This window comes from Nannospalax galili, unplaced genomic scaffold (genome assembly GCF_000622305.1).
Source record: "Nannospalax galili isolate Female #2095 unplaced genomic scaffold, S.galili_v1.0 scaffold140, whole genome shotgun sequence".
In the NCBI taxonomy this organism is placed as follows: Eukaryota; Metazoa; Chordata; class Mammalia; order Rodentia; family Spalacidae; genus Nannospalax; species Nannospalax galili.
Window position 1 is genome coordinate 14,865,137 of NW_008352267.1, and position 22,900 is coordinate 14,888,036.

A 22,900-nucleotide genomic window follows, 5' to 3' on the forward strand; every position below is an offset into this window, starting at 1 on the left:
TAGCCACCAAACTGTGAGATGGAAATGGATGCAGCCAAGACTTAACAATCAGAGGTTGACGTGCCTGGGCTCCTTTCTTTCAGTCTCTACATTTCTCTTATGTTGGCAAGAAATAAAGTTTCAGAATTTCATAATAAACAATTTCTGTCTTGGTATATCTGGGCTTCTATATCAAAATACTATAAACTGAGTAATGTACAAACAACAAAAATATACTCCTCACAGGTAAGCAGGTTGAGAAATACAAGTCCAGGACATTGGCCGTTTTAATTTCCTTCCTAATTCATTGACTACTGTCTTTTCATTGATCCTCCTGTAGGGGAAGGAGAATAATCTGGTCTCTTCAGACTCTATAACACGCTAATCACATTCCTGAGGGCTCCATCCTTGTGGTGATTTGAATGAAAATGTCCCCCATAGGCTTCAAGTATTTGGACATTTTGTCCCCACATGGTGGCACTGTTTTGGGAGGTCTTAGAAGGTATGGCTATCCTGGAGGAAGCACGTCACTGGGGGTGGGCTCAGAGGGTTCTAAAGCCTTGCTGGATCTCCAGTCGCCCTCTTGTTTCCTGTACCTGCTGGAAGATGTAGAGCTTAGCTTCTGCTCCTCCTCCAGCCACCTCTGCCACCATGCCTCCCCACCAAGATGGACTATAATTCCAAACCTGGAACTGTAAGCTCTAATAAATTCTTCCTTTTATAAATTGCTTTGCTCAGTATTTCTATCACAGCAACAGAAAAGTTCTACAATCCTCTTGCTCTAATCACCTCCCACAGACCTTACCTCCCGGCATCATGGCATTGGGCATTAAGCATCAACGTCTAAACTGGACAAAGAACACAGATATTCAGTCCAGAGTAATCTAATATCAGGGAGGGCCTGAGCCTGAGCTCTGTTCTCTAGAACTCACATTAAAGCCCCTCCAGGTACCCACTTAACTTGTGCCCAGGCTCAACATGATTAAATCACTGGGTTATAGGGAAATGCAGCTAGCCAACTCACATTAAAGCCCCTCCAGGTACCCACTTAACTTGTACCCAGGCTCAACATGATTAAATCACTGGGTTATAGGGAAATGCAGCTAGCCGGCCAGGGACTTGCCCTTAAGTCAAACAACTAAGGTCAAGGAAGAGGGCATGTCCTGCTGTATCAGCCCAAGTGCGGCTATGTGAACAACAGCAGTCCCAAGGAGAAATAAGGAATCTTCATCAGCTAATATCGTTAGATATTCACCAGAGGAATCCTCGCTGAAGAATAGCCTTCTTTCATCACTCACCTGAAGGGCTCCTGACGTAGTAGCCTTACCTCTACACTACCCAATGAAATGGAATACTTTTCTTCGTTTTGCACACAGCATCTCTCATTTACTACTTATCACGGTTGCCACATTTTGAAAGTATTTCCTCACTGGTTCATACAATGCCATTCAGTCTTGAAATCTTATCTCTGGTAATTCCTCCATCTTGCCTGTTATGAATTTGCTGTTAGTTCCTATTTGCCCAATATTCTATGGAACATAAAAGTCCCTTAGTTTATTGTAATGGTTTCTTTGGTCTTGCTCTGGTTCTACACTCCTGTCCCTTAATTATTTCATAAGGGATAGTAGTGTGAACACTATGAACTAGAATCAAGATTTGTATGCATTCTAAGAATAATTCCAGACACTTTCCATGTAATATTCAAATTCCCAATATCAGAACACCTGTGGCCTGAATTCTGCTTTTACTTTACCTCCCTCTGTTACCCCGGTCCTCTCTGTCATCCCTGACAAAATCTTCATGTCTTTGTCCCTTCTCTGGAAAAAGGAACTCTTTGCTTCTGTTTTTGTGTTTGTTGCACCACTTCTATTCTAACTCACTCAATTTTCTGTTGGATTTTGGTTCATCATGAATAGATTATTTAATACAATGTTGTCCAGGTGAGAAAAATACTGTGTTTAAGGCTAAAAATTAAGTTATATTTTTGCTTCTTGAAATGCACTAAAACCAATCCCAGATGTATTTAGAAAGAGGCAGAAAATTTTAAATCGGGAAAAATGAGAAATCAGTAGTTGTAGGGCTATATGTCTGTGGAAGAGCATTTGTCTAGCAACTACAAGACTATAGTTTTAATCCCCAGGACAGGAAAATTAGTTATACTACAGACTAGAGGAATATTTAAAAAATAGAACTTCTAATGCTATCCACAATATCAAATAGCTCTTGCAACTTAGTAGTGAAAGGATCACGACCCTAAGAGAAAGTAAAAGTTAAAGGACGTGTAATGAACATGGGATAATAAATAAGATACATTCATTTTTAAATAAAAACAAATAGACAAAAACAGTAGTTATTGCTAAGTGACTGAGGTAGGAGTAATTTTTATTTTTTATTTTATTATTTTCTGCAATGTACCAAATTGCCACTAGTAAATTATATTTTCCTTCTAAAAATATAATGCGACCAGGCCTAGTGGCATAAGCCTATAATCTAGCCATTCAGGAAGCTGAGTCAGGAAGATCATAAATACAAAGCCTGCCAAGGCTGCAGATCAAATTCAAAGACAGCCTGAAAAACTTAGGGAAAGGCTTTAACAAGATGAGATCATTTTCAGAAAACAAAGAGCTGGGGGTGAAGCTCAGGAGTACAATACTTGCCTCACATGTGAGAGGCCCTACTATATGTCAATCTCCAGTACAGTACAAATAAATTTAAAAAGAAAAAAAAACAGTAAAAGAGTCATACAATTGTTATGTACAGACATATTTTTATATAGCCAAAAACTGAGAACAGCGAATGTCTACAAATGTCTAATTGAAGTCAGTGACCGAGTCTTTAAAAGTCTTCTCAGAAAGGCTTCCGTCTCTCGCCAGCCTAGGTTCTACCATCTCGGGAGAGCTGACAAAATTGCTTTCCAGCTGTTCTTCCTTTTGGTTCAGTGCTGCTTTCTAAACAGATCTTCACACACACACACACACACACACACACACACACACACACGTGTATAGTGAAACTTAGCTGTCTTCTTGCCTTTCAAAGGTACTCTTGTTTCCTGAGAGTCCAGATTACCTGCAACTACATGAAAGTTCTGCACTTTAATGCTGCCATCCTGACTCCCGTCTTCCAGGTGGGCTCTCACTGCATCTGTAAGGTTTAAGATATTATTTCAGTATCTATTCCTGACTTCCAGGCAAAGACAGACACGACTTTCCATGTCCCTGTGGAGCACAGTGTATCAGTTCAGGTCCAACTCCCTATGGAGACAGAGATTTATTGGAGAGCAAGTTTCTGGAACATAAAGAACAGAAGGAGCAAGAAGATCATACAGTGTCCACAGAGAGCAACGCAGGTCCAAAGCTGGAAAAGGAGAAAGTAAAGGCAAAAGACTGGTAGGAAGATTCTCAAGCTGTGGTGAAAAGTCCCAAGCAACCTAATGGGAATTCCATCACAGCTTTCCATAGAATTTAGTGTGAACAGTAGCCATGTCCTACTCCCTCTGCTCTGTTCAGTCTTTGATGTGGCCCATCCACAGAGTGTAGCATCAGCTCCAATCATACTGTTTGGTAGTCTGGAGTCATCACCTGAATTCCCTCCTTGTCACCATCAATTTTTCTCTTGAAGGGAAATCTAAGTGTATACCAGCTTAACTTCCCAAGAAGGGCCACCCTAGACCATACAACATCGTCATCCATTGTTTACCTGTCTTTCCTCCTCTACAAATGCCTTAAAAATTCAAGTTATAAATTAAAAATATTTCTTCACTTTTGACACAGAGACATTATCTGATTTATTTTCATGTCCCCAGATAGATGCTCGGTAGCTTACCAAATAACTGGATGGGTAAATAAACACAATGCAATCCCTACGAAACTATTTTCTTTAGCTCTGTGGTCACATGAACCACAAAAAAAAAATGTATGCTTCCTACTCTGATGTCTCCTTCAATTAACTTCATCTCATCCACTATATTGTTCTGAGTTTTTTAGTAATAAGCAGTAGAGAAGGGACTAGTCTAAGTCTTGAGTTTGAGCAAAAGAAATCAGAATATCAATGATATCAAGTTCATGTAGACAGTCGAACAATAGCTATTGCAAGCCTTCATATCAATCTTCAACCCATTAGACAGTCTTGGGTAAGCACCCACCTCACTGAGAAAACAGAAGTCACCTGTCATGATTGAACTTCAGATCACCTAATTAACCATCATATATTTGGAAAGACCCTTAAATCCATTAGTACATGAAGACATGAATTGAGAAGTAGGATGTATGAAGCCCCTTATCATGTATGGACACTATACTATGCAATTCTCCTTGAGTTTAAATAAGGACATGAACTTCAAGAAAGTTAAGTGGGTGTCCAAAATCAGGTCTTTTTTTTTTTTTTTTTTTTTTTTTTTTTTTTTTTTTAGGGTTCAAAATATGTTTTTTTTTTTTTTTTTTTTTGTCTTTTTTTGTCTTTTTGAGACAGGGGCTCCCTGTAGCCCCATCTGGCCTGGAACCAAGCTGCCCTTGAACTCACAGAGATCCGCCTGCCTCTGCCTCCCAAGTGCTGGGATTAAAGGTGTGTGCCACCACACCTGGCTCAGGTCTTATTTTTAGAATAGAGAATGATAACAGATTTCTTGACTTTCAAACCAAGTATATTATCCCCAAACCATTGATCTTAGCTTTAAAACTCCTATTTGAGCCTGCAAGAAGTCTTGTTAATTCAAAAGCAAATCTCTACTTTATCTTTCTAGAAGATGTTGTCTGTTGTATCAGGGACTTTTAGAAGAACTGGGCTGGTTAACCCTGAGGGCAAAATCCTTTGAGTGCAGTGTACAAGTCATCAGAGCCTGGTCTGCTTGTTGCTTAGATACTTTAAGAACAAAAGTAGTTAAGTATCTCTCACAATTGGAATTACTGCTTTCTAATCATTATTAAGAAAACTAGGTTTACAAGTTTTACTTTGTTAGAATATACTTAGATACTTTTCATAGAATTAAAAATAAATGTAATTTATCTTTTAACTTTTTGAGGCAGTCATCCAATAGGAAATCCTGTGAAAAGTAATCTCACTATTCTTAGATGAATGCAGTATGAATCAAGGAAACAATAATAATAATTACTATTATTATTACTTTACATGTGGTCATTATAAAAGAAGGATTCAAATCCCCACCTCACAATTCTTTATTTGCTATACTCAGAGTTGTAATCAATGCTATCTTGAATACAATATCTATCCTATTGTTTAGAAAAGTGTACCTAATCCCACTAATGTTTCTTAAGGATGGACTTAAACTCCATTCTTCATCCTATAGCCTCATAGAACTTGCTTCAAATTTTCTTCAAGTCAATGTTTGCTTTATAGAACCATTTCTCCCCTGTGAGTGTGGAATAAAGCATTTGTATAAACTTGAAGCTGCCTACTGTGGATTTTATGGAAATAACAATGGCCGCTCAACAATGGCACTGAGGGCGGGAGTACAAAGTGTTATAAATACATCACTAAGAACGTCAGTGCGTTTCCCTTGTCTTCCACCCAGCTATCTCTGGGGAAATAAAAACTCTGCGACACACTTACTTGAATTCCTGTCATTGTGCTCTGTGTGTCAGTGTCTGCAGACTCATGCTTACAGTCTATGGATGGGGTTATCATCTACTGTGACACATGCTGCCATTGTCACAGCGCTGAAATCAGTGACATTTTTTCCCTTAGAACAGAAGAGACAAATGATGCATGAGCTCAGCAATAAATCAGGGTGAAAACAACTGAGTGGTAGGACAAACCTTAGCTAGAAAACCAGAAATTTCCAAAGGAAATGCTATTAAATATAAACTCTTTCCTATGTGTTGATAACTGCATTTGTTTCAAATTTCTAAACCATTGAAAGTGATGACATATCTTGCTTCAGAACATGCCAAATGCATCATTTCCTTCCCTCTCTCCTCTACACCTCTTACCCCACACACACTCAAGAAAAATGCTGAGGACAGCAAGCTGCAAGATTATAGTCTAGAACTTTACTTTGGCTTATATTGGGAGGACTCAGGTTTCTTCTTTGGGTAACAACTGTTCAGCAGGGAAGCAGGGGTGCAGTTTTCTCTGTGATTTTGTATTTGGGTTCTATGCATTTCTACATGTATTATAAGTCAGATACTGACTTTTACACTAGCCATGCTTTGTAATTGTTAGTGGTTTGATCATGAGTCAGGATTTGTGACACAGTAAATCTCACAAGAAATAACACATTACGCTAGCTTCTAGGAAAAGCATGACTTACATAGTCTGATAATTCTAGCACCTATATCATAACTAAACTGATCCTGACGGCTGCTGTATCTCTTTACAGTGTGCCTTTTTGTGGTCTTTAGGATGCGTTGGAGTGTTTTGTGAAAAGGTGAACAAAATGTTACCAGATAAGAACTGAGGGAACTAGGCCTTTAGAATAATACTTCAAATTAATCTTTTTAGAAGCTCAGTTATGCTTAATATAATTAATATGTGTAATACCTCTAGTTGTAGGTTCCAGAGGCTTCAAGTTGATCATTGTTCTTAATTTTGCCTTCTGTGTTAACTTGGGGTTTCCCTAGATATGATTCTTCAAGGAGAGTTTGTGATTTGCAGCTCTTCGTCATTTGTGATTCTCTTTTGTAATAGATCCAGTTTAGGCGACTACAGACACCAGGAATCAGATACTGGCTATGACTCTGAATGTTCTTTCTTCTAGATTTTGCTACAACAGTTTACTCTGTAATCTCACATCTCTTACGTGTCCAAAGAAAGTTGTTAATCTTTCAGCTTGGCAAGTTTTTTTTTTTTTTTCTGATAGCAAGAATAGGTTTGATTACTACTAAGCACTTTGCCAAAAATTGGAACTGAAATCAAAACCCATATTCCTTACTGTCTTGAGAGTGAAATGCTGAGGCTGATTGGCTACCATTCTGTCCAGTTACATACCTTTTACATTTCCCCATAAGACTGGCAGTTTTGCATCATACAAATAAAGTCTGAAATTTTAAAGATCTCACTTGACAATCTGATACCCAGACTGCTTAAGTGTGATTAAGACAGATTGCCTCATGACCTTCACTGTTTAGATTCTTCTAAATGATCATTTAGCCTAAATCTGAACACCTAATATAGCAGTTTCTTGGATTTTCAGCAGTTCCCTGTATTTTCCTCAAATTATTTCAGTGTAAAAGAAATATATATGGTATTGAAATTTAGCAAAGTGCTAGTAATTGTCTTTGTAGCTTGGAATATTCTAGAAAAATATCTGTTTACTTTTTTAAAAATGATGATGAATATGTTATCTGAACTCAAAATAGAAGGTATATTTCTGATCTCTTAGGTCGGGAAGCAAATAACAAAGCAGAAAATGCTCATGAAGAGAAACTAAGATAACGAAGGGGAAATTGAAGCTTCCATAAGGAAAAGCCCAAAATAATTGAATCAGGAATGATAAAGGCTAGGCGTAGGATGTGATAAACTTCAAAGAACCCTTGAGTTTTTAAATATGGCAAATACAACTATTTTAAAACACTAAAACTAAGAAATATCTTTCAAAGTTTGATTGGATTTAAAAACTGAATTTAAGCATTATTTATGAAATGCTTAAACTGATAAAGTCACAGCAATAAGTGAGACTACAATGCAAAACAATAAGTTCAAGAAAGTTTTAGTATAGTAGTAGACAAGTTTCATGGATTATATAGAGAGATTTGAGACCCATGAGCCTATAAGTAACCTCTGCTGTAATGGAGAATTCCCTTAGTATGACATTCAGGTTTTTTCATGTCATTGGATTTTTAAAATTTTAATATGTACAAATATTTTGCCTACATGTATGCGAGTCATGTGTGTGCAATGCCCACAGAGTCCAGAGGATGGTGTCAGATTCCCTGGATATGGAGTTATGGACAGCTGTTAGCTGCCATGTTGGTGCTGAGAACCAAACCTAGGTTCTACGCAAGAGCAGCCAGTGCCCTTAACCACTAGTAATCTCTCCAGCTCCCATGTTACCAGTTTTTTATCAATATTGAAGCCCTACATGAACATTCACTCTGATGAGCTATGTCAAAACTTTCAGGTTCATGTCTGTATTTATATCAGAAATGATTTAGGTAAGTCACTGTTCTCAATTGCCATAACCCTGCAGCAAAATGTTACTCTACAAGAAAGGTTTTTTCCCTTTTCAGAAAAGTTAAACCAAGAATAGCTTTTGTGGAAGAATATAATAATATTTAACTAGAATATAAATGCCACTATATGGAGCAATAGCTAAAGGCAGGAAACTACTTAACTTAGACTTACATTACTTTAAATGACAGGCTGACCATTGCCACTAAAGTAAGAACTTTTATAGTAGCAATACCGATCTGTAATACATTAGCAAAACGTTGTACATACATAAGATCCCTTGAGTTAATATTATTTACTAATATAAGGAGCATAAAACTTTAAATAGTTGAATATTGTAAGAAAAAGTATGCATATTTAGAAAACAATATTGCTCAACTATGTTTCTGAAAGTACTTGCTTTCTCAATTTCTTTTTTATTGACATAAGTCAGTATATTGCAAATCATTTAGAAATCTTCAATTAATAAAAAGCACTTACCAGTATTTTATTCTGTGTCCATATTCATGCATCAATGAGTACAGTCAATTCAGAGGTTGGATAATTATTATTTATGTAAGACAATTACCCAGCATTAATCTTCTACAACCATTGCAATAAATGATTTGGAAAATCTCCCTTATTAATCTGTGCAATGCACTGCAGTCAAATAAAGGAGAATTATTGTAAAAATGTGTTTGACATGTCTGAGAAGTATGTATAATCTAGGGGCTGATGTGAAGGCTTTCCATTCAGGTTTCTTGGGTTTTGAAACTGTTCTCATGTTTGTACGGCCTTGAGCAACTTATTTAATCCCTCAATGCCTAAATTTCTCCTTTGGAATTAGTTGTCTGTCAGAGTTGTTTTGAGACTTAAAGGAGACAATGTGGAGCATCAGCTACATGGTTTGATTCACGTAATGAAGCATGAGTGCAGTGATCTTAAGATCATCTTAGATTGTGACCATCATGCTGAAAGAGACTTCTATTCTCTCTTTCTCTGGTATTTATGACATTTCAATACAGCCCTAGCCTTGCACTCTCCTTCTTTACTCAGTATGGCACTCAGTGTGATTATGTTGGCATGCTCAGGAAGCTTTCTGTTTATTTGTTAGTTGAGTAAATGTTGGCTGGGGATTTATTGTGTGCATAATGGATTCCAGGGTGTAAAATAAGTGTCTCTATTCCTCTGTGCATACTTGTAAGGCTTTAAACATCTCGTAAACCCTTTGTTAAGTTTTAAGCCATGGTTTTCTCTCCTAGTTTTCCTATTCAGCTTCTGCTCTGTGTATTCTGATTTTACCTGTTGAAGAGAAATTTCTTCATTTATAAAATAAACAACTGTTGTGATAGAGGAATTTGATTACATTTCCTGCTATTAGTCACATATTCCCAGCACTCAGAGACAAGCCACAATCACCTTCACTTGTGTATTGGAATCTTGATGATCTAGTTCACAATCCCTGATGGCTATTTCCTCGCACTTAGTATACTGAAAACTCCTCTTCCACCATCCACTACAGTCATACTGAGGTTAAGTTTCTAATGTGCATTAAGGGATTTTTATAATAGAGGTTCAAATCAACATCTTCATTTTTCTGGAATTCTCTTTTTTCCTGGAGAATATTTGCTCCTCTTTCACTGCTTGGCTCCATTATTTATTATTACATTTTTTAGACAGGTTCTCACTGTGTCTCACTCACCTGAAACTCACTAAGTTTCATGGAGACCTTGAATTTATAGAGATCTACCTGCCTCTGTCTGCCAAGTGCTGGGATTAAAGGCATGGCCTACTATTCCAGGTATCAGCTCCATTATTAACTTCTTTTCCTCCTGCATATATAATTCTCAGAGTCTAGTATAGCATCTACAATTCAGCCGTCTATTTGTAAGCATGTGCTTGGGTATGTAATGAAGAAATTAATAAATTATTCACTGTAGCAATGGCAAATATAAACATGGTATACATTCCAAAAGAACATACATACCTGTACATGAGATAAAACTGTCTAGGGAAGAGAGCTGCATGTTTTTGTTTACGTGTAAATCTTTTCGGGCTTTTATTACATTTAATTTATATGGTGAATAGACATACTGAAATATCCACAGTGTACAAACTAGTCTTCTTCATGACTTCATTGAGTATTCCCAACAAGTTTGTAGAAAATATATTATTTTAACAAATATACAAATGACAACACCAAAGCTCAGAGAAGTTGGGTAACTTGCTTGATACTTTGTTATAGTTTATAAATTCAGGGTATCACTCTTGTTCTATGCTTACAAGAATAAATATTTCCTAAGTTAAACATTGGAATGCACACTATCTGTGATATCCAAAGGTGTTCTGGAATGGGTATGAGTTGTTAGTATTTTAGGACTGCTTCAGAAACAAATAATTCCATAAAAGGATATTTGAAGAGCCTTCAAAATAGCCCATGTCGCCACCATTTCTTAAATATACATGGATGCTGCACAGAGGAAATTTGTATATTTCAATATTTGGCAACACATAAAAGTCTTTCTCTTGAACATGATGTGTCTTTACTTGGTTTTGACAGATTCATTATTACTGGGTGCTCGCCAGGCATCCTTGGGCTTCCTGATTTATTCAGTTATTGTCATCTTAAATAGAGTGAAACTGTACTCAAGATTTTTTTAATTAAAATGATCAAGTTGTGCTCTATCTAAAAAGGGATGAAAAGAAAAGCACTTTGCCAAACATCAGTTGTCAAAAGATTGACTCAGTAATCTTCGTTTGGGTTATAGTTGTTGTCATTTCCAACAAGTGTGTCAATGAAAGCCAGGCAAAGGGGCTGTGAGTGGACTCAGTTGTGATTATGCTGTGTCAGTGTGAGTCTGACAAATACATTTGATTGAAAGCATAAGATCAGAGACAGATGGACTTGATCTCAGACTCTAGATCTGTCATTCACTTGTGCTTTGACCACAGGCACAGACTTTACTTTCCCCAAGACTTTATGGTCTCATCGTTAATGCTGTGTAAACAAATATCTACTGTACCTGGGTTTTATAAGATTTTCATAAACTAGAAACAGAGACGTTAACCAGGGCATGGTGGCTCACTCCTACAATCTCAGCACTCAGTAGACTGAGGTAGGAGGATTGCTGTGAGTTCCAGGTCAGCCTGGGCTGATGATGTAAGATCCTACCTCCAAAAGACAAAACAAAATCAAAAGAAGTTAAAAGACTGACACATCACTGAGATTTCAACCAATAAATGGAAACTATCTCTACTATTACTGTTTCTATTAATGAAATCTATTAGATAAATAACAGAGGTTCATGTAGATGTCCTCTGATAAACTCAACTCAAGGAGAGACACTAGAAATACTGCAAAAGAGAAGACTTGGAGTTCTAGTTTACTACAGAGACTTTGCACATCTTTGTTCCCCAATCCTGCCTTTATCCCCTCATGTAAAGAAGAATACATTCCAGCCTTCCTCTTCAGAGGCAGGCAGTGTTTGAAACACAGGCACTCTCTCTTTCTAATACTCTTGGGTCTGTCCCTCCCCTGCTCTCCAATGACTCTTCCTTCACTTTTTCTTTGATGATATAATTTGCCTAGACTGTTATGTCTGTGTAAAACTGAGTTATAGTACGGATTTATCTTATCTTTATGTATAAGAAACAGAACTGAATCTTCCAGGATACAGTTGCACACAGCTAAATTTGTATGTCTTGTTGTAGAGAGCTGTTATTTTATAAGTTGAACAAACACATCATACTAGACATAACTATTGGTGAGCAGAGGCATATTTAATAAAAACATAGGAATTAGTTCACTTTATGTGGGCATAATTTTAAGGTAAAATTTTCATTCTCTCTCTCTCTCTCTCTCTCTCTCTCTCTCTCTCTCTCTCTCTCTCTCCTTCAGGTCTCAGAAAGTGGAAAAACATAGAAGATACCAAACAGCAGTACATACTTTGAAAAGCCATTTACTTAGAAGTACAAATGCCATCCATTTAAATAACCCAGACCACCCAAGCAGCTCGGGGGAGTAGTTTGAAGTTTGATGTTAAATTTCTCTAAGACTTGGGAGCTAAATCTTATTGTGGCAAAGATATTATTCAAAGCATGTTTCAGAGTGAGTTCGTAAACCAATAAATCAATTGACAGCCCAGGACAGGGTCATGATTAAGCCATTATTAAAAAGCAATAATTGAAACCTGCCAAGGCAGGACTCTGGTAAGTCAGATCCCAACCAATGCATCTCTATTCCATTCCTCTAGCCAAACCCCACCCTGTCTCCTGCCAGCCTTGGATCCAGGAAGTCCCCAATTCCTACACCTAAGCTTACTCACCCTGATTAGCTAAACTCCCTGGCATAGACTCCACTGGTTCCTGATCTGTCTGGCACAGACCAGTACTCCTACTAACCTGAGAAGACTACCTACTACCCTGTCCCACCATATACCCAGACCAGTCTACTACCCTGCAAGAACCTGAAACATTCACCAATTTATTTTCCATACCTGAATGAAAGATAGCCAAGCTACATAATCGATATAAACAGAATCATAGTTAAGTTAAACAAAAGCAGAGTAGAAGTTCCTACTGGACACATAACCAACAAAGAATATCCATATGCCCAACCGACAGCACAAAACACAAATGATATGAAAAACTAAGAGACTATGTCCCCAACAAAGCCCACTAGTCCTACGAAAGTGAGAACCACCTTGTGAAACTCCAGGATGCAGAATTAAAAAGAACAATCATAAACATGATCAGAGCACTTAAAGAAAACACAGACAAAGAACTCAAAGAGGAAAGGCGCAAACTTGTGATGGAAGTCCAAGAATATGCAAATATGTAGCTTAATGAAATATCCAAAACAACTCATGACTTGAAAAGTAAATTCACAAAACAGATAGAAATATTGATGAAAAAGCAAAAAGAAATGAATATAGGAGAAAATCTTTACCAACTACACATCCGACAGAGGACTGATATCCAGAATAAACAAAGAACTCAAAAAACAAATAAACAAGAAAATAAACGACCCAATAAAAAGATGAGCTGTAGACGTCAACATATAGTTCTCAAAGAAATAAAAATGGTTAAGAAGCACCTTAAAGTGCTCAATATCCTCAGTAATTAAAAAATGCATATAAAAATGACTCTAACATTCCATCTTACCCCAGTCAGATTGGCTAAGATCAAGAGAACAAAAGATTCCAAATGCTAGAGAGGATGTGGAGAAAGAGGAATACTCGTTCACTACTGATAGGAATGTAATCTCATGCAAAAACAGTGTGGAGAACTCTCAAGAAACTAAAACTGAACCTGCCATATGATCCAGTAATACCACTCCTTGGAATATACCCAAAGGACTCATCCTACTGTCGAGATTCCTATACATTCATGTCTGTTGCTGCTCTGTTTACAATAGCTAAGAAACAGAAGCAACCTAAATGTCCCTCAAATGATGAATAGATAATGAAAATGTGGCACATTTATCCAGTGGTGTTCTGCTCAACAGTAAGAAAAGATGAAATTATGAAATTTTCAGGTAAATGGATGAACTAGAGAGTGTTATACTGAGTGAAATAACACAAACACAGAAAAGCAAGCATCAAATGTTCTCCCTCATTTGAGGAGTGTAGCACCCATTCCTTATATGTGAGTATATACATTCTGATGTAACACCAGGAGCCAGGAAAATGAAAGGTAAAGAATCCGAAAGAGCAGGCTAGATGGGGAAAGTGGGAGTATTGTGCAGGAGGAGGCAGTGGGAGTGGGAGGGTTGGGCAGAGCAAGGAGGGATGTGCAAGGGACCAAGGTGTGGGGAGGGAAGGAAGTCAGGAAAGGGGGGATGGTGGAAGGTGGGTGTTATTAGGGGAGGGAGGGATTAATGGGCGCACTGGGACTGGGGAGGGAGGAGGAAGGCCGAATGGGAGGAAAAGCAAAGAGATGAATGAATCTTGGGGACCTAGGAAACCCAGAGGGAAACATGATGCCCCAAAAACCCCATGAGAAATGTCCATTCAGTGTCAAAACATTAGTGCATATGTATACCTGGGAGCTGCTTGGCAAGGAACACAGTACCAGACAGAAGAGACTTCCCTTTGAATGGTTGGTGAGAGAGATCCAGAAAACTCCTAAAATAACACAGACTATTGCCAAACCTCTTGGTTATCTCCCAGAACTAGTAGATAAGACCCTACTGTTGAAGACAGGACATGTTTCCGGTATACGACTTAGAGCGATGGAGTGGGAACTGACCTGGAGGCCTTCTACTGGAAGTTTAACAACCATAATGCTAGTTGATAATATGCAAACTGTCAAGGAAGAAAAACAATCAAGGGTCCAACCCAGTCCTAAATCCTAACACCCATAACAATCAGTATGGCAAACTACCTCTATTGGTGCTGTAGTTATCTGCGGGGCAATCAACAGCTATCTAATTGAACTTAAGGCCCTTTCAGTGGGAGTGAATTCATGAGTGGCACTGTAAACTCAGCCAAATACACAGAGAACACAGATCTTAGAGAAATCCCTGTCTCTTCGTATTTCTAGACGTGAAATTTCTTACCATATGCTAAATGTGGATCCTTATATTTACAGACAAGCATACCATAAACCACTCATCAAAGAGTTGCTTTTTGCAAGAGCTAGAGGCTACTGCAGAATTCCTCAACTGCTCAGACACAGAGAATATATGTCTGAGAGGTACCCAGTACAAGGTGACACATCTATAGTTGAACCTCTATACCTAAGGCTCATGGAGCATACAGGAACAAAGGGTAGAGAAAAAGTTAATGCACCCTCAACTCTCACCAGTAAAGCTTCCTTACACAACAGAGTACGATGCACACAGAAGGCCACAACCAGCCAAGTTTTAAAGAATAAGAGACTATAGAGTGTGTATCCTTAGATAGGACTACTCCTATATTGAACCTTACCCACCCACAGCTCAGGGACCATTGCGAAAGAGGGGGCAGAAAATTGTAAGAGTCAAGGCTGATTCGTGAACACAAGGAAGCAGGAACTTCCATGCTACTGGAAGCCTGCACATGAGAACTTGTGGTAAGTGGCATTGAGTACAGGACCCATGCTAAGTTAATTAAACGAAGGCCCAGAGAGGAAGAGAGAAATGGGTGGTGAGCTGGCCCTAGACTGAGAACTATTAGAGACTGATTGATGTCATATGAGGGAGCGTATGCCCTACATATGATCTCTAGATGGACTGACTAGACTCCGGTGGATGAATTTGCACTGAAGGACATCTGAGTACAAATGCTCAATTGGATGGGACTTAACCTGTATGGCAGAAAATATGAGGTCCAGTGGGGGGATGGAGGGGCTGAATGGGGGAGGGGGCCTAAATTTGATTAAGAACATTATATAAAAACTACAAAAGCTCAATAAAAAACTTATTTTAAAAGCTATAAATTACTTACCAGTTTCCACATATTGCTTGAATATTTATTTCTGTAAACACTAAGATGATACACTGAGCTGCATTTTCTTCACTCAAATGCTTAGTTTTATTCAACTTTTATCAGCATAGGACAATTTACTGCTGTGTTTTTTTATGGAACAAGTCAAACTCATGGTATTGCATCACAGAGACTATGAAGTACTTGTTAGAAACTCAAAACAATTCTCAGATGACAAGGGAAATTCTCATCTAAAAACTAGTACAAGCCTTCCTAGGAATTGTGACAAGAGTTCCTGACAGTGAAATGTTCAATGTCTCCTGACAGATCAGATTTTCTGTATAAGATTTATATCCTGAAACACAGCATACCAGGACTCTATCCCCTCATTTTATCTGCAATATTGTTACTCACTCTTCTAGGTGGACTCTGATGAAAGCTACTACATTGAGACTGGACATGATTTTCCATTACAGATGGAGCAAAAACAAAAGATAAAACTTTCAAAGACTGAAAATCTCAAGAAAACACTTAAAGATGAGAAAACAACAATAGTCCCAACTGCAAGGAGAATTGCCATCATGCAAAGCGTCTTCAAGGTTTTCTTTCCATCGGCATCGTAAAATGAACTATCAAACAAAAGGCCTAGATGAAAAATCTAATCTAAAATACTCTAGTCAAGAGTCAGAGGAAGCAAAATCCTTGTGGAACCTTTGAAATGAGTAAAAACTAAGGGCTGTGGATGTCTCCAAGCCCCTAACCAAAGGGGAAGCAGTCCAACAGAAGACATCAACAGAGAAACGAGAGCTTAGCCTAAGATATTCTGAGGGGCCTGGACTATGCCTGCCTCACTGTTTTATCCCTAGTGTGCGTGTAGATAGTTCCTGTATGACCATTAAACCATGAGTAGAAGAACAAGGAGATGGGGAGAAATGGTGAGACTGACTGCATTCAGCTGCTACTTCCAAAGTCTAGAGCAATTTTTCTAGAATGAAAAGTACGTGTCTGTGCACAAAGCTGTACCAGCAGCTATAATTATTTAAATTTCATAACTGTTTGTTGACCTGTTTTAGCCTTTTTTAGTTACTTCATAATGTTGACTTATCTGGCATATTAATTGGTTTTTAAAGTTTCCTTCATTATATACTATTATGCAAAATATTTAGAACCTGACAGAATCATCTTGCAAGCTAAGTTTTCCCAGATATAAATGACGTTTCAGAAAGGCACTGTGCATGCTCTCTCCTAGCATAGATAAAAAGAGCGAAATTCAAAGAACGGGAAAAGAAGTATTATCTGATGAGGGGCAGCTTCACATTTACTACTGGATGAATTCTCAGAAGCTTCTTGATAGACAAATGAATAAAATGAACGAATGAATTTCATGAGATTCAACAGTAATTTTATTAAGAATGTAAGTATTAAGGAAAATAAATATTATATGGATGATATGAAGTATGTTTGATAAAGTAGGAACTGACCATCCATGTGTACACCATCTCTGATACATGGCCCAACACTCCCAAAAGGGAATCTGTAGATCTAAACAAAAATTGAAGTTACCAAGAAAACTCAGAACTCATGAAGTAATTTGAGCATTGATTCCTACACAGAAGAACGAGATGGTAATAATGGAGCTTATCCTAAACTATAAAGGAATAATTTTATGCTAATTTTTTCTGATAATATATTGCTATAGTTTATCAAATGTCTCTTCCCCTCACCCAAATCAGTATCACTGGCTAGTGAATTTAGTCATGGGACCCTATTGGAGAAGTTTCTCCAAAGCACCTTGGCTTTCTGTGCAGTGAATAAACATTGAGCTGTAAATAGATGGATTTTAAAAAAATGGAACCAGATAGTTTCCTAATGTGAAAAGTCATTAATATATAATATGTTTCACTGTTTACTGTAAGTCAGATGATAGTTTATACTTTTACTTTAAATAATGTAATTTCTACTAAAATATCAAATATTTAAGAGTGTTTATACATACATATACTTACGAGTACACGTTATAAATATTTACGTATGATTATATAAAAAGCAAGCCACTTTAAAAAAGAAATGTCTTTTCTTTCCATCTAAGCCAGAATCAATTCAATTTTGTAAACAACCGTCTATGACAATGTTTCTAACTCTTTCAAGTATGATGTTAAAACTTATGATGTAGATATAGTTCTTAAACCTTTACCATGTAACAGTAGTTTTCCTTTCATATCCTTAGATTTAGACCACACACAATGACACAAAACTCCCATAAAGCCAGTAATTTTAAAGCGACCTTTTTATTTTTTGTGAGCATTCATCTATGTGTATATGCATAAATCAAATTTAACACTGATAATCGTTTAATTAAAATTTCTAAGTAATTATATGAGTTATTTATTTGTGGATAAAGATTATCACAAATGTCAACAGCTTAAAAATATCAAGCATTTAGGACTGGTGCGATGGCTCAGTGGTTCATTCCACCCAGGTTCAGTTCTCAGCACCCACATTTGGCTCACAACCACCTGTAAGTCCAGTTCCAGGGAATTCGATACCCTCTCTGATCACCACTGGTTCCTGCACACCTGTGGTGCACATACATGCACTCAGGAACACACATTTACACTTATAATAAATAAATAAATTTTTAAAGAATTGAGAATGGTGTGCCTGAGTGATTCTGACCCAAGGGTCCTCATTGGGCTGGGGACTGGGGACTTAACCATATAAAGCTTCATTCAGTCTTGAGGATCTACTTCCAAGTTCATGTTCATAAATATTAGCCAGTTCATCACTGCCTACTAGCAAGAGGCTTCAGTTACTTCCTATAGGGATGTGACTCATGAGGGGACAATTGAATTCTCTCAGATCATAGTGAGGGCTGGAAGGAGGGAAGAAGGGAATGCTGGGGTGGGAAGAAAAGGAGAGAAAGAAAAGAGGGGAGATGCAGGGTTTCTCAAGGCTGTACCTTGACTTTTACTATATCCCTTATAGTTTTATATTTTAGAGACGTGAGACAGACAAACAATTTAAGAGACATCTGTATAAGTTTTCAGAGTAAGACAAAGAGAGTGACAGAATAGGGGTTTTTAAATATGCAGCTAATTAGTAAAGTTCTTATTCATGGTTTTTGGACCAGACATAAGCTCCTTTAATTATAAATCCCTGTGGAAAGGTACCCTACTGAAAATAACTTGGCAAAAGGAAGAGTTAACTAAATACTTGACTATTCCATCACTAAAAGAAATAAGCACTGCAACTGGACCTCAATAAGACCATAAGAAGACTGAATGTCAACAGAGCTCTCCTCTACTCCTCTGGGCTAGTTGGCTACATTATTCTAATCATACATTGACCCTTATCATTTGATGGAAGCCACCAATATCTCCTGTGAAAAAGTGCTTCTCTCTTCTACTTACAAATGAAAAAACACAACAATAAAAGACAACTTCAAAGAAAGCTTTTTTGTAGGATCAGGTCCCCTCAACAGTCATCTAGACCTAGTAAGCCTAAATCATATTGTACAAAAATGGTCTCTCGAGATAGAGTGGAGTGTCCAAGCTTTTCTGCTCAAGAAAATTCTCAGAGGAAAAACACCCAAGACTAAAGAAGCTTTTCTAAGAGTGTCAGTTATAAGCAGGTTGATTAGAAGGGTTTTTTTTTAATGATTTCCTGAAAAAATCCTCTATAAGAAAAGGCATATCTGAGCTGGACATAGTGGCACATACCTTTAATCCCAGCATTTGGGAGGCAGAGGCAGGCAGATCTCTGTGAGTTTAAGGCCAGCCTCATCTACATACTGGGGTTGCAGGGAGATCCTGTCTCAAACAAACAAACAAACAAAAAATTGGCAGATTTGAGATCATGATTTTAAATATAAACACCAATAAAACCAGGCCACTTCATTAATGTCCTTGTAATATTTGCAATTCCATCTATTTTAGTCTCAAATATGCATTTAAGTGTTTTAGTCATATTAAAAAAAAGTAGAAATCTGGCTTTATATGATGCCTTTAGAAAAATAGGCTCAAATTATCTTCGCCAACAACATTATCATGACATTGGGAAGCAAGTATTTAGATGCTGCCTTTCAAAAACAGCATCTGGAGACTGAATTCCTATTTCTTTTTGGCTTGCAAAAATCACATTTTGTTGCTAAATATAGAACTATGTATAATAGACACTTAGAGTTTGGGTCTTTACCTTATAAGGTAAAAGTAGGTGTGGGACTATCATAAAATAGATAGTGCTACAAATCCCACTGGCACCATTAACAAGACCCAGCTGTGCATCTTAGACTCCACAAAGATCAAATCATAGGCACTGCATGCCCTCAGCCAAGTCCCACTATTTCTGAGAATATTTCAGAGCTGCTAACAGCTCTGTTTTGGCATGTAACAGATGTATCCACAAATGCTGAATTTTTAAATTAACTTTTTATGTACTTTTAAAAATTCATTAAGTTGAAAAACTAACAAGATTTGTGACACGATATTGATCACAGGTCTTCACTAATGTGAACAGTTAATCTCCACCATTGCAGAACTTTTTAGCTGAAACAATTTTTCCAGCCCAACACTATTGTCTTTCGGAAAAAAATGCAAAGAATGAAGAAATTAATCATTCTAATCCATAATGCCATATGTAGTTGTTTGATAGGTTATTTAATAATACTAAATATAAAATGTAAAGTGATGTTCTGGGGCTGGTAAGACGGCTCAGTGGGTAAAGGCATTTGCTATGAAGCCTGACAATCTGAATTCTATTCCTTGAACCCACATTGTAGAAGGAGAAAATGAATGCTAGGAAATTGTCCTCAAACCTCCACACATGTATTGTGGCATGAACATGTGTATACACACATATGCACACACACACACCACACACACACACACACACACACACACTAAATGTAAGAAATAAAGTGTGTTTTGAAATAAAATTTGAAACTGATGCTATCCTAAACCAGATATTTATAGATCCCTCTGTGAAAGTAACCTACTGGGAACAAACTTTTCTGTCTACTAAATTATCTTTTACTGCTTTCAGTTTTCTTGGTTTGTTTTCAGATGGTTATTGTTGAACTGTTAGGAAGACCTCCAGTATACCTTTTTAACCAGTGAACCAATCACTGAGTCCCCTCTCCCTCTCCCCTGCTCCCTGGTTATCAACATAGTTGCTCATCAAAAGAAAGCCATTCAGCACTGCTACTAATGCCAGTAATTGTGTAGACAGCTATCAAAATATCCATGATTACATCAAGTGTTTTTAAAGCACACCCTTGCTACAGAGACTCCATCTCGCTGTCTAACAGAATCAGAGCATACTTCCCTTTCAAGGAACCAGAAAACTTATTCATAAAAGTGTTATCTGAAACCTGGATATGGTAGTTCACATTAAGAATCCCAGTACTTGGGAGGTGGAAGCAAGAAGTCCCTGAGTTCACCTCGGCTCCACATTAGTTCAAGCCTAACCTGGACTACATGAGACCCTGACTCCAAAAAAAAAAAAAAAAAAATCCACAAAATAACAACAACAACAAAAATCTCTGATATTTCCTAGACAGCACTTTCTCCCAGGCACTATATTTAACGTTTTTCAAATACAGAGTTTAAATCTTACAGTGGAGACACTATTTCTCCCTTGTATCCAGGAGAAGTATTGAGGTAAAATGGTTCAGGCAAGGCTTCACAGGTAGGTAACGGCCAAGATTCAGAGCCACTGGAGCCCATGCTCTGCTCTCATCCCCAGACTCCTACTCTAGCTGAAGAACTGGATACTCTCCTATTTCATACAGTCTTTTGAGGCTGGATACTCTCCTATATTTCATACAGTCTTTTGAGGCTCTGACTAGTATTTCATAAAACTTTTTTTTTAAGTTGATAGTTTAAGCCAGGTGTGGTGGTATGTGCCTTTAATTCCAGCACTTGGGAGGCAGAGGCAGGCAGATCTCTGTGAGTTCGAAGCCAGTCTGGTCTACATAGGGAGTTCCAGGTCAGCTGGGGTGACAGGGAGATCCTGTCTCAAAATGACCAAAAGAAATGATACTTCATTGCTTCAATAGGAAGATTTTAGTACCCAAAATTAAAAGTGATTATTAACTATAGAAAATAAAAAATATATATAACATAATTCTAGGAAAATAAAGACCGTCTAAAGAAGATGGCTATATTATAATATCAAGCTGAACACAATATAACATTGCTAAATATCAGAGAGCTTTCAAATAAATATAAATAAAAAATTGCATCTACTTTGACCAGACCTTGCATTAAGTATATTAACTTCTTCCTGCTTCCTATCTGTGACTGTTATGTAAGGTGGGGTGCTATAGATTTTGGTTCTTTTACTCATATGGTATGAGTATTTCTGACTCCTCTTAAAATTTTTATTCTCTCTCTCTCTCTCTCTCTCTCTCTCTCTCTCTCTCAACATGGACAAATGGTGGAAGTCCATTCTCTTTACTTCCACCGTGTGGGTCCTGGGGAATCAAACTCAGGTCATCAGGTTTGGCAGCAAGCACCTTTACCCACTGTGGCTTCTTGCCTACCCACTATGAATATTTCTAATGGTCAGAATAATTCTCAGTTTTGATTCTGAAATATATTTCTTCATGTGCTGCACAAATAAGACCCTTGCACAATTATTTCTGTTTTCAGTCACTTCCAGAAATTTTTAGTAAGGAACAGCAGCATAATGATGGGTACAGGAAATGAATCATTGACCTTTTGCCCTTCATCAACATCCTAAGTTTTAAAACACAGTTGTGAATGTGACAGTTTTTCTACTGAAAATGCCTATTCTTGAAGTGCCATTGTTACTTTGGTCCCACTTCATCTTTTGTTAATGTAGGCTTTAAGTTCTAGTGACAACTATAGAACTTAAATTGTAGTTTCAAAGATGGATTTTATTATTCCCAAATTAAGCATTAGAGCTATCTTAGGAAATACTCAGGAAGCCTTGGATAATTTGATGAAAATGTTACTAAGACAATGACATTTGCCTTTGCTTCTTACCCCTGAAGCAAATTCATCTTTTCCCTAGGGTAAAGGTAAGAATAGCACTGTACTCAGACAACGTCTTCTCCTGACTGGGTGAAGTTGTGCTATGTCTGGAATTCCAAAGAAAAAGGCCAGTTTTGTTTTTTAGGCAAGTCCATTTGCATTTATATATTTCAGATCAAATAACTTAAACATGTTGGTTGTTTAGAGCTAATTTTAAACCAAACACATTGCTGATGCTTCCAGGGACATTTTCAGGAAAGACATTCCTCTTGAAAACAAAAGCTCCTTAAAATATCATGTGCCCCAGCTAATTTTACACCAAATGAAAAAAAAAAAAAACACTATTGTGGAATAGATAGATAGATAGAAGATAGATAGATAGATAGATAGATAGATAGATAGATAGATAGATAG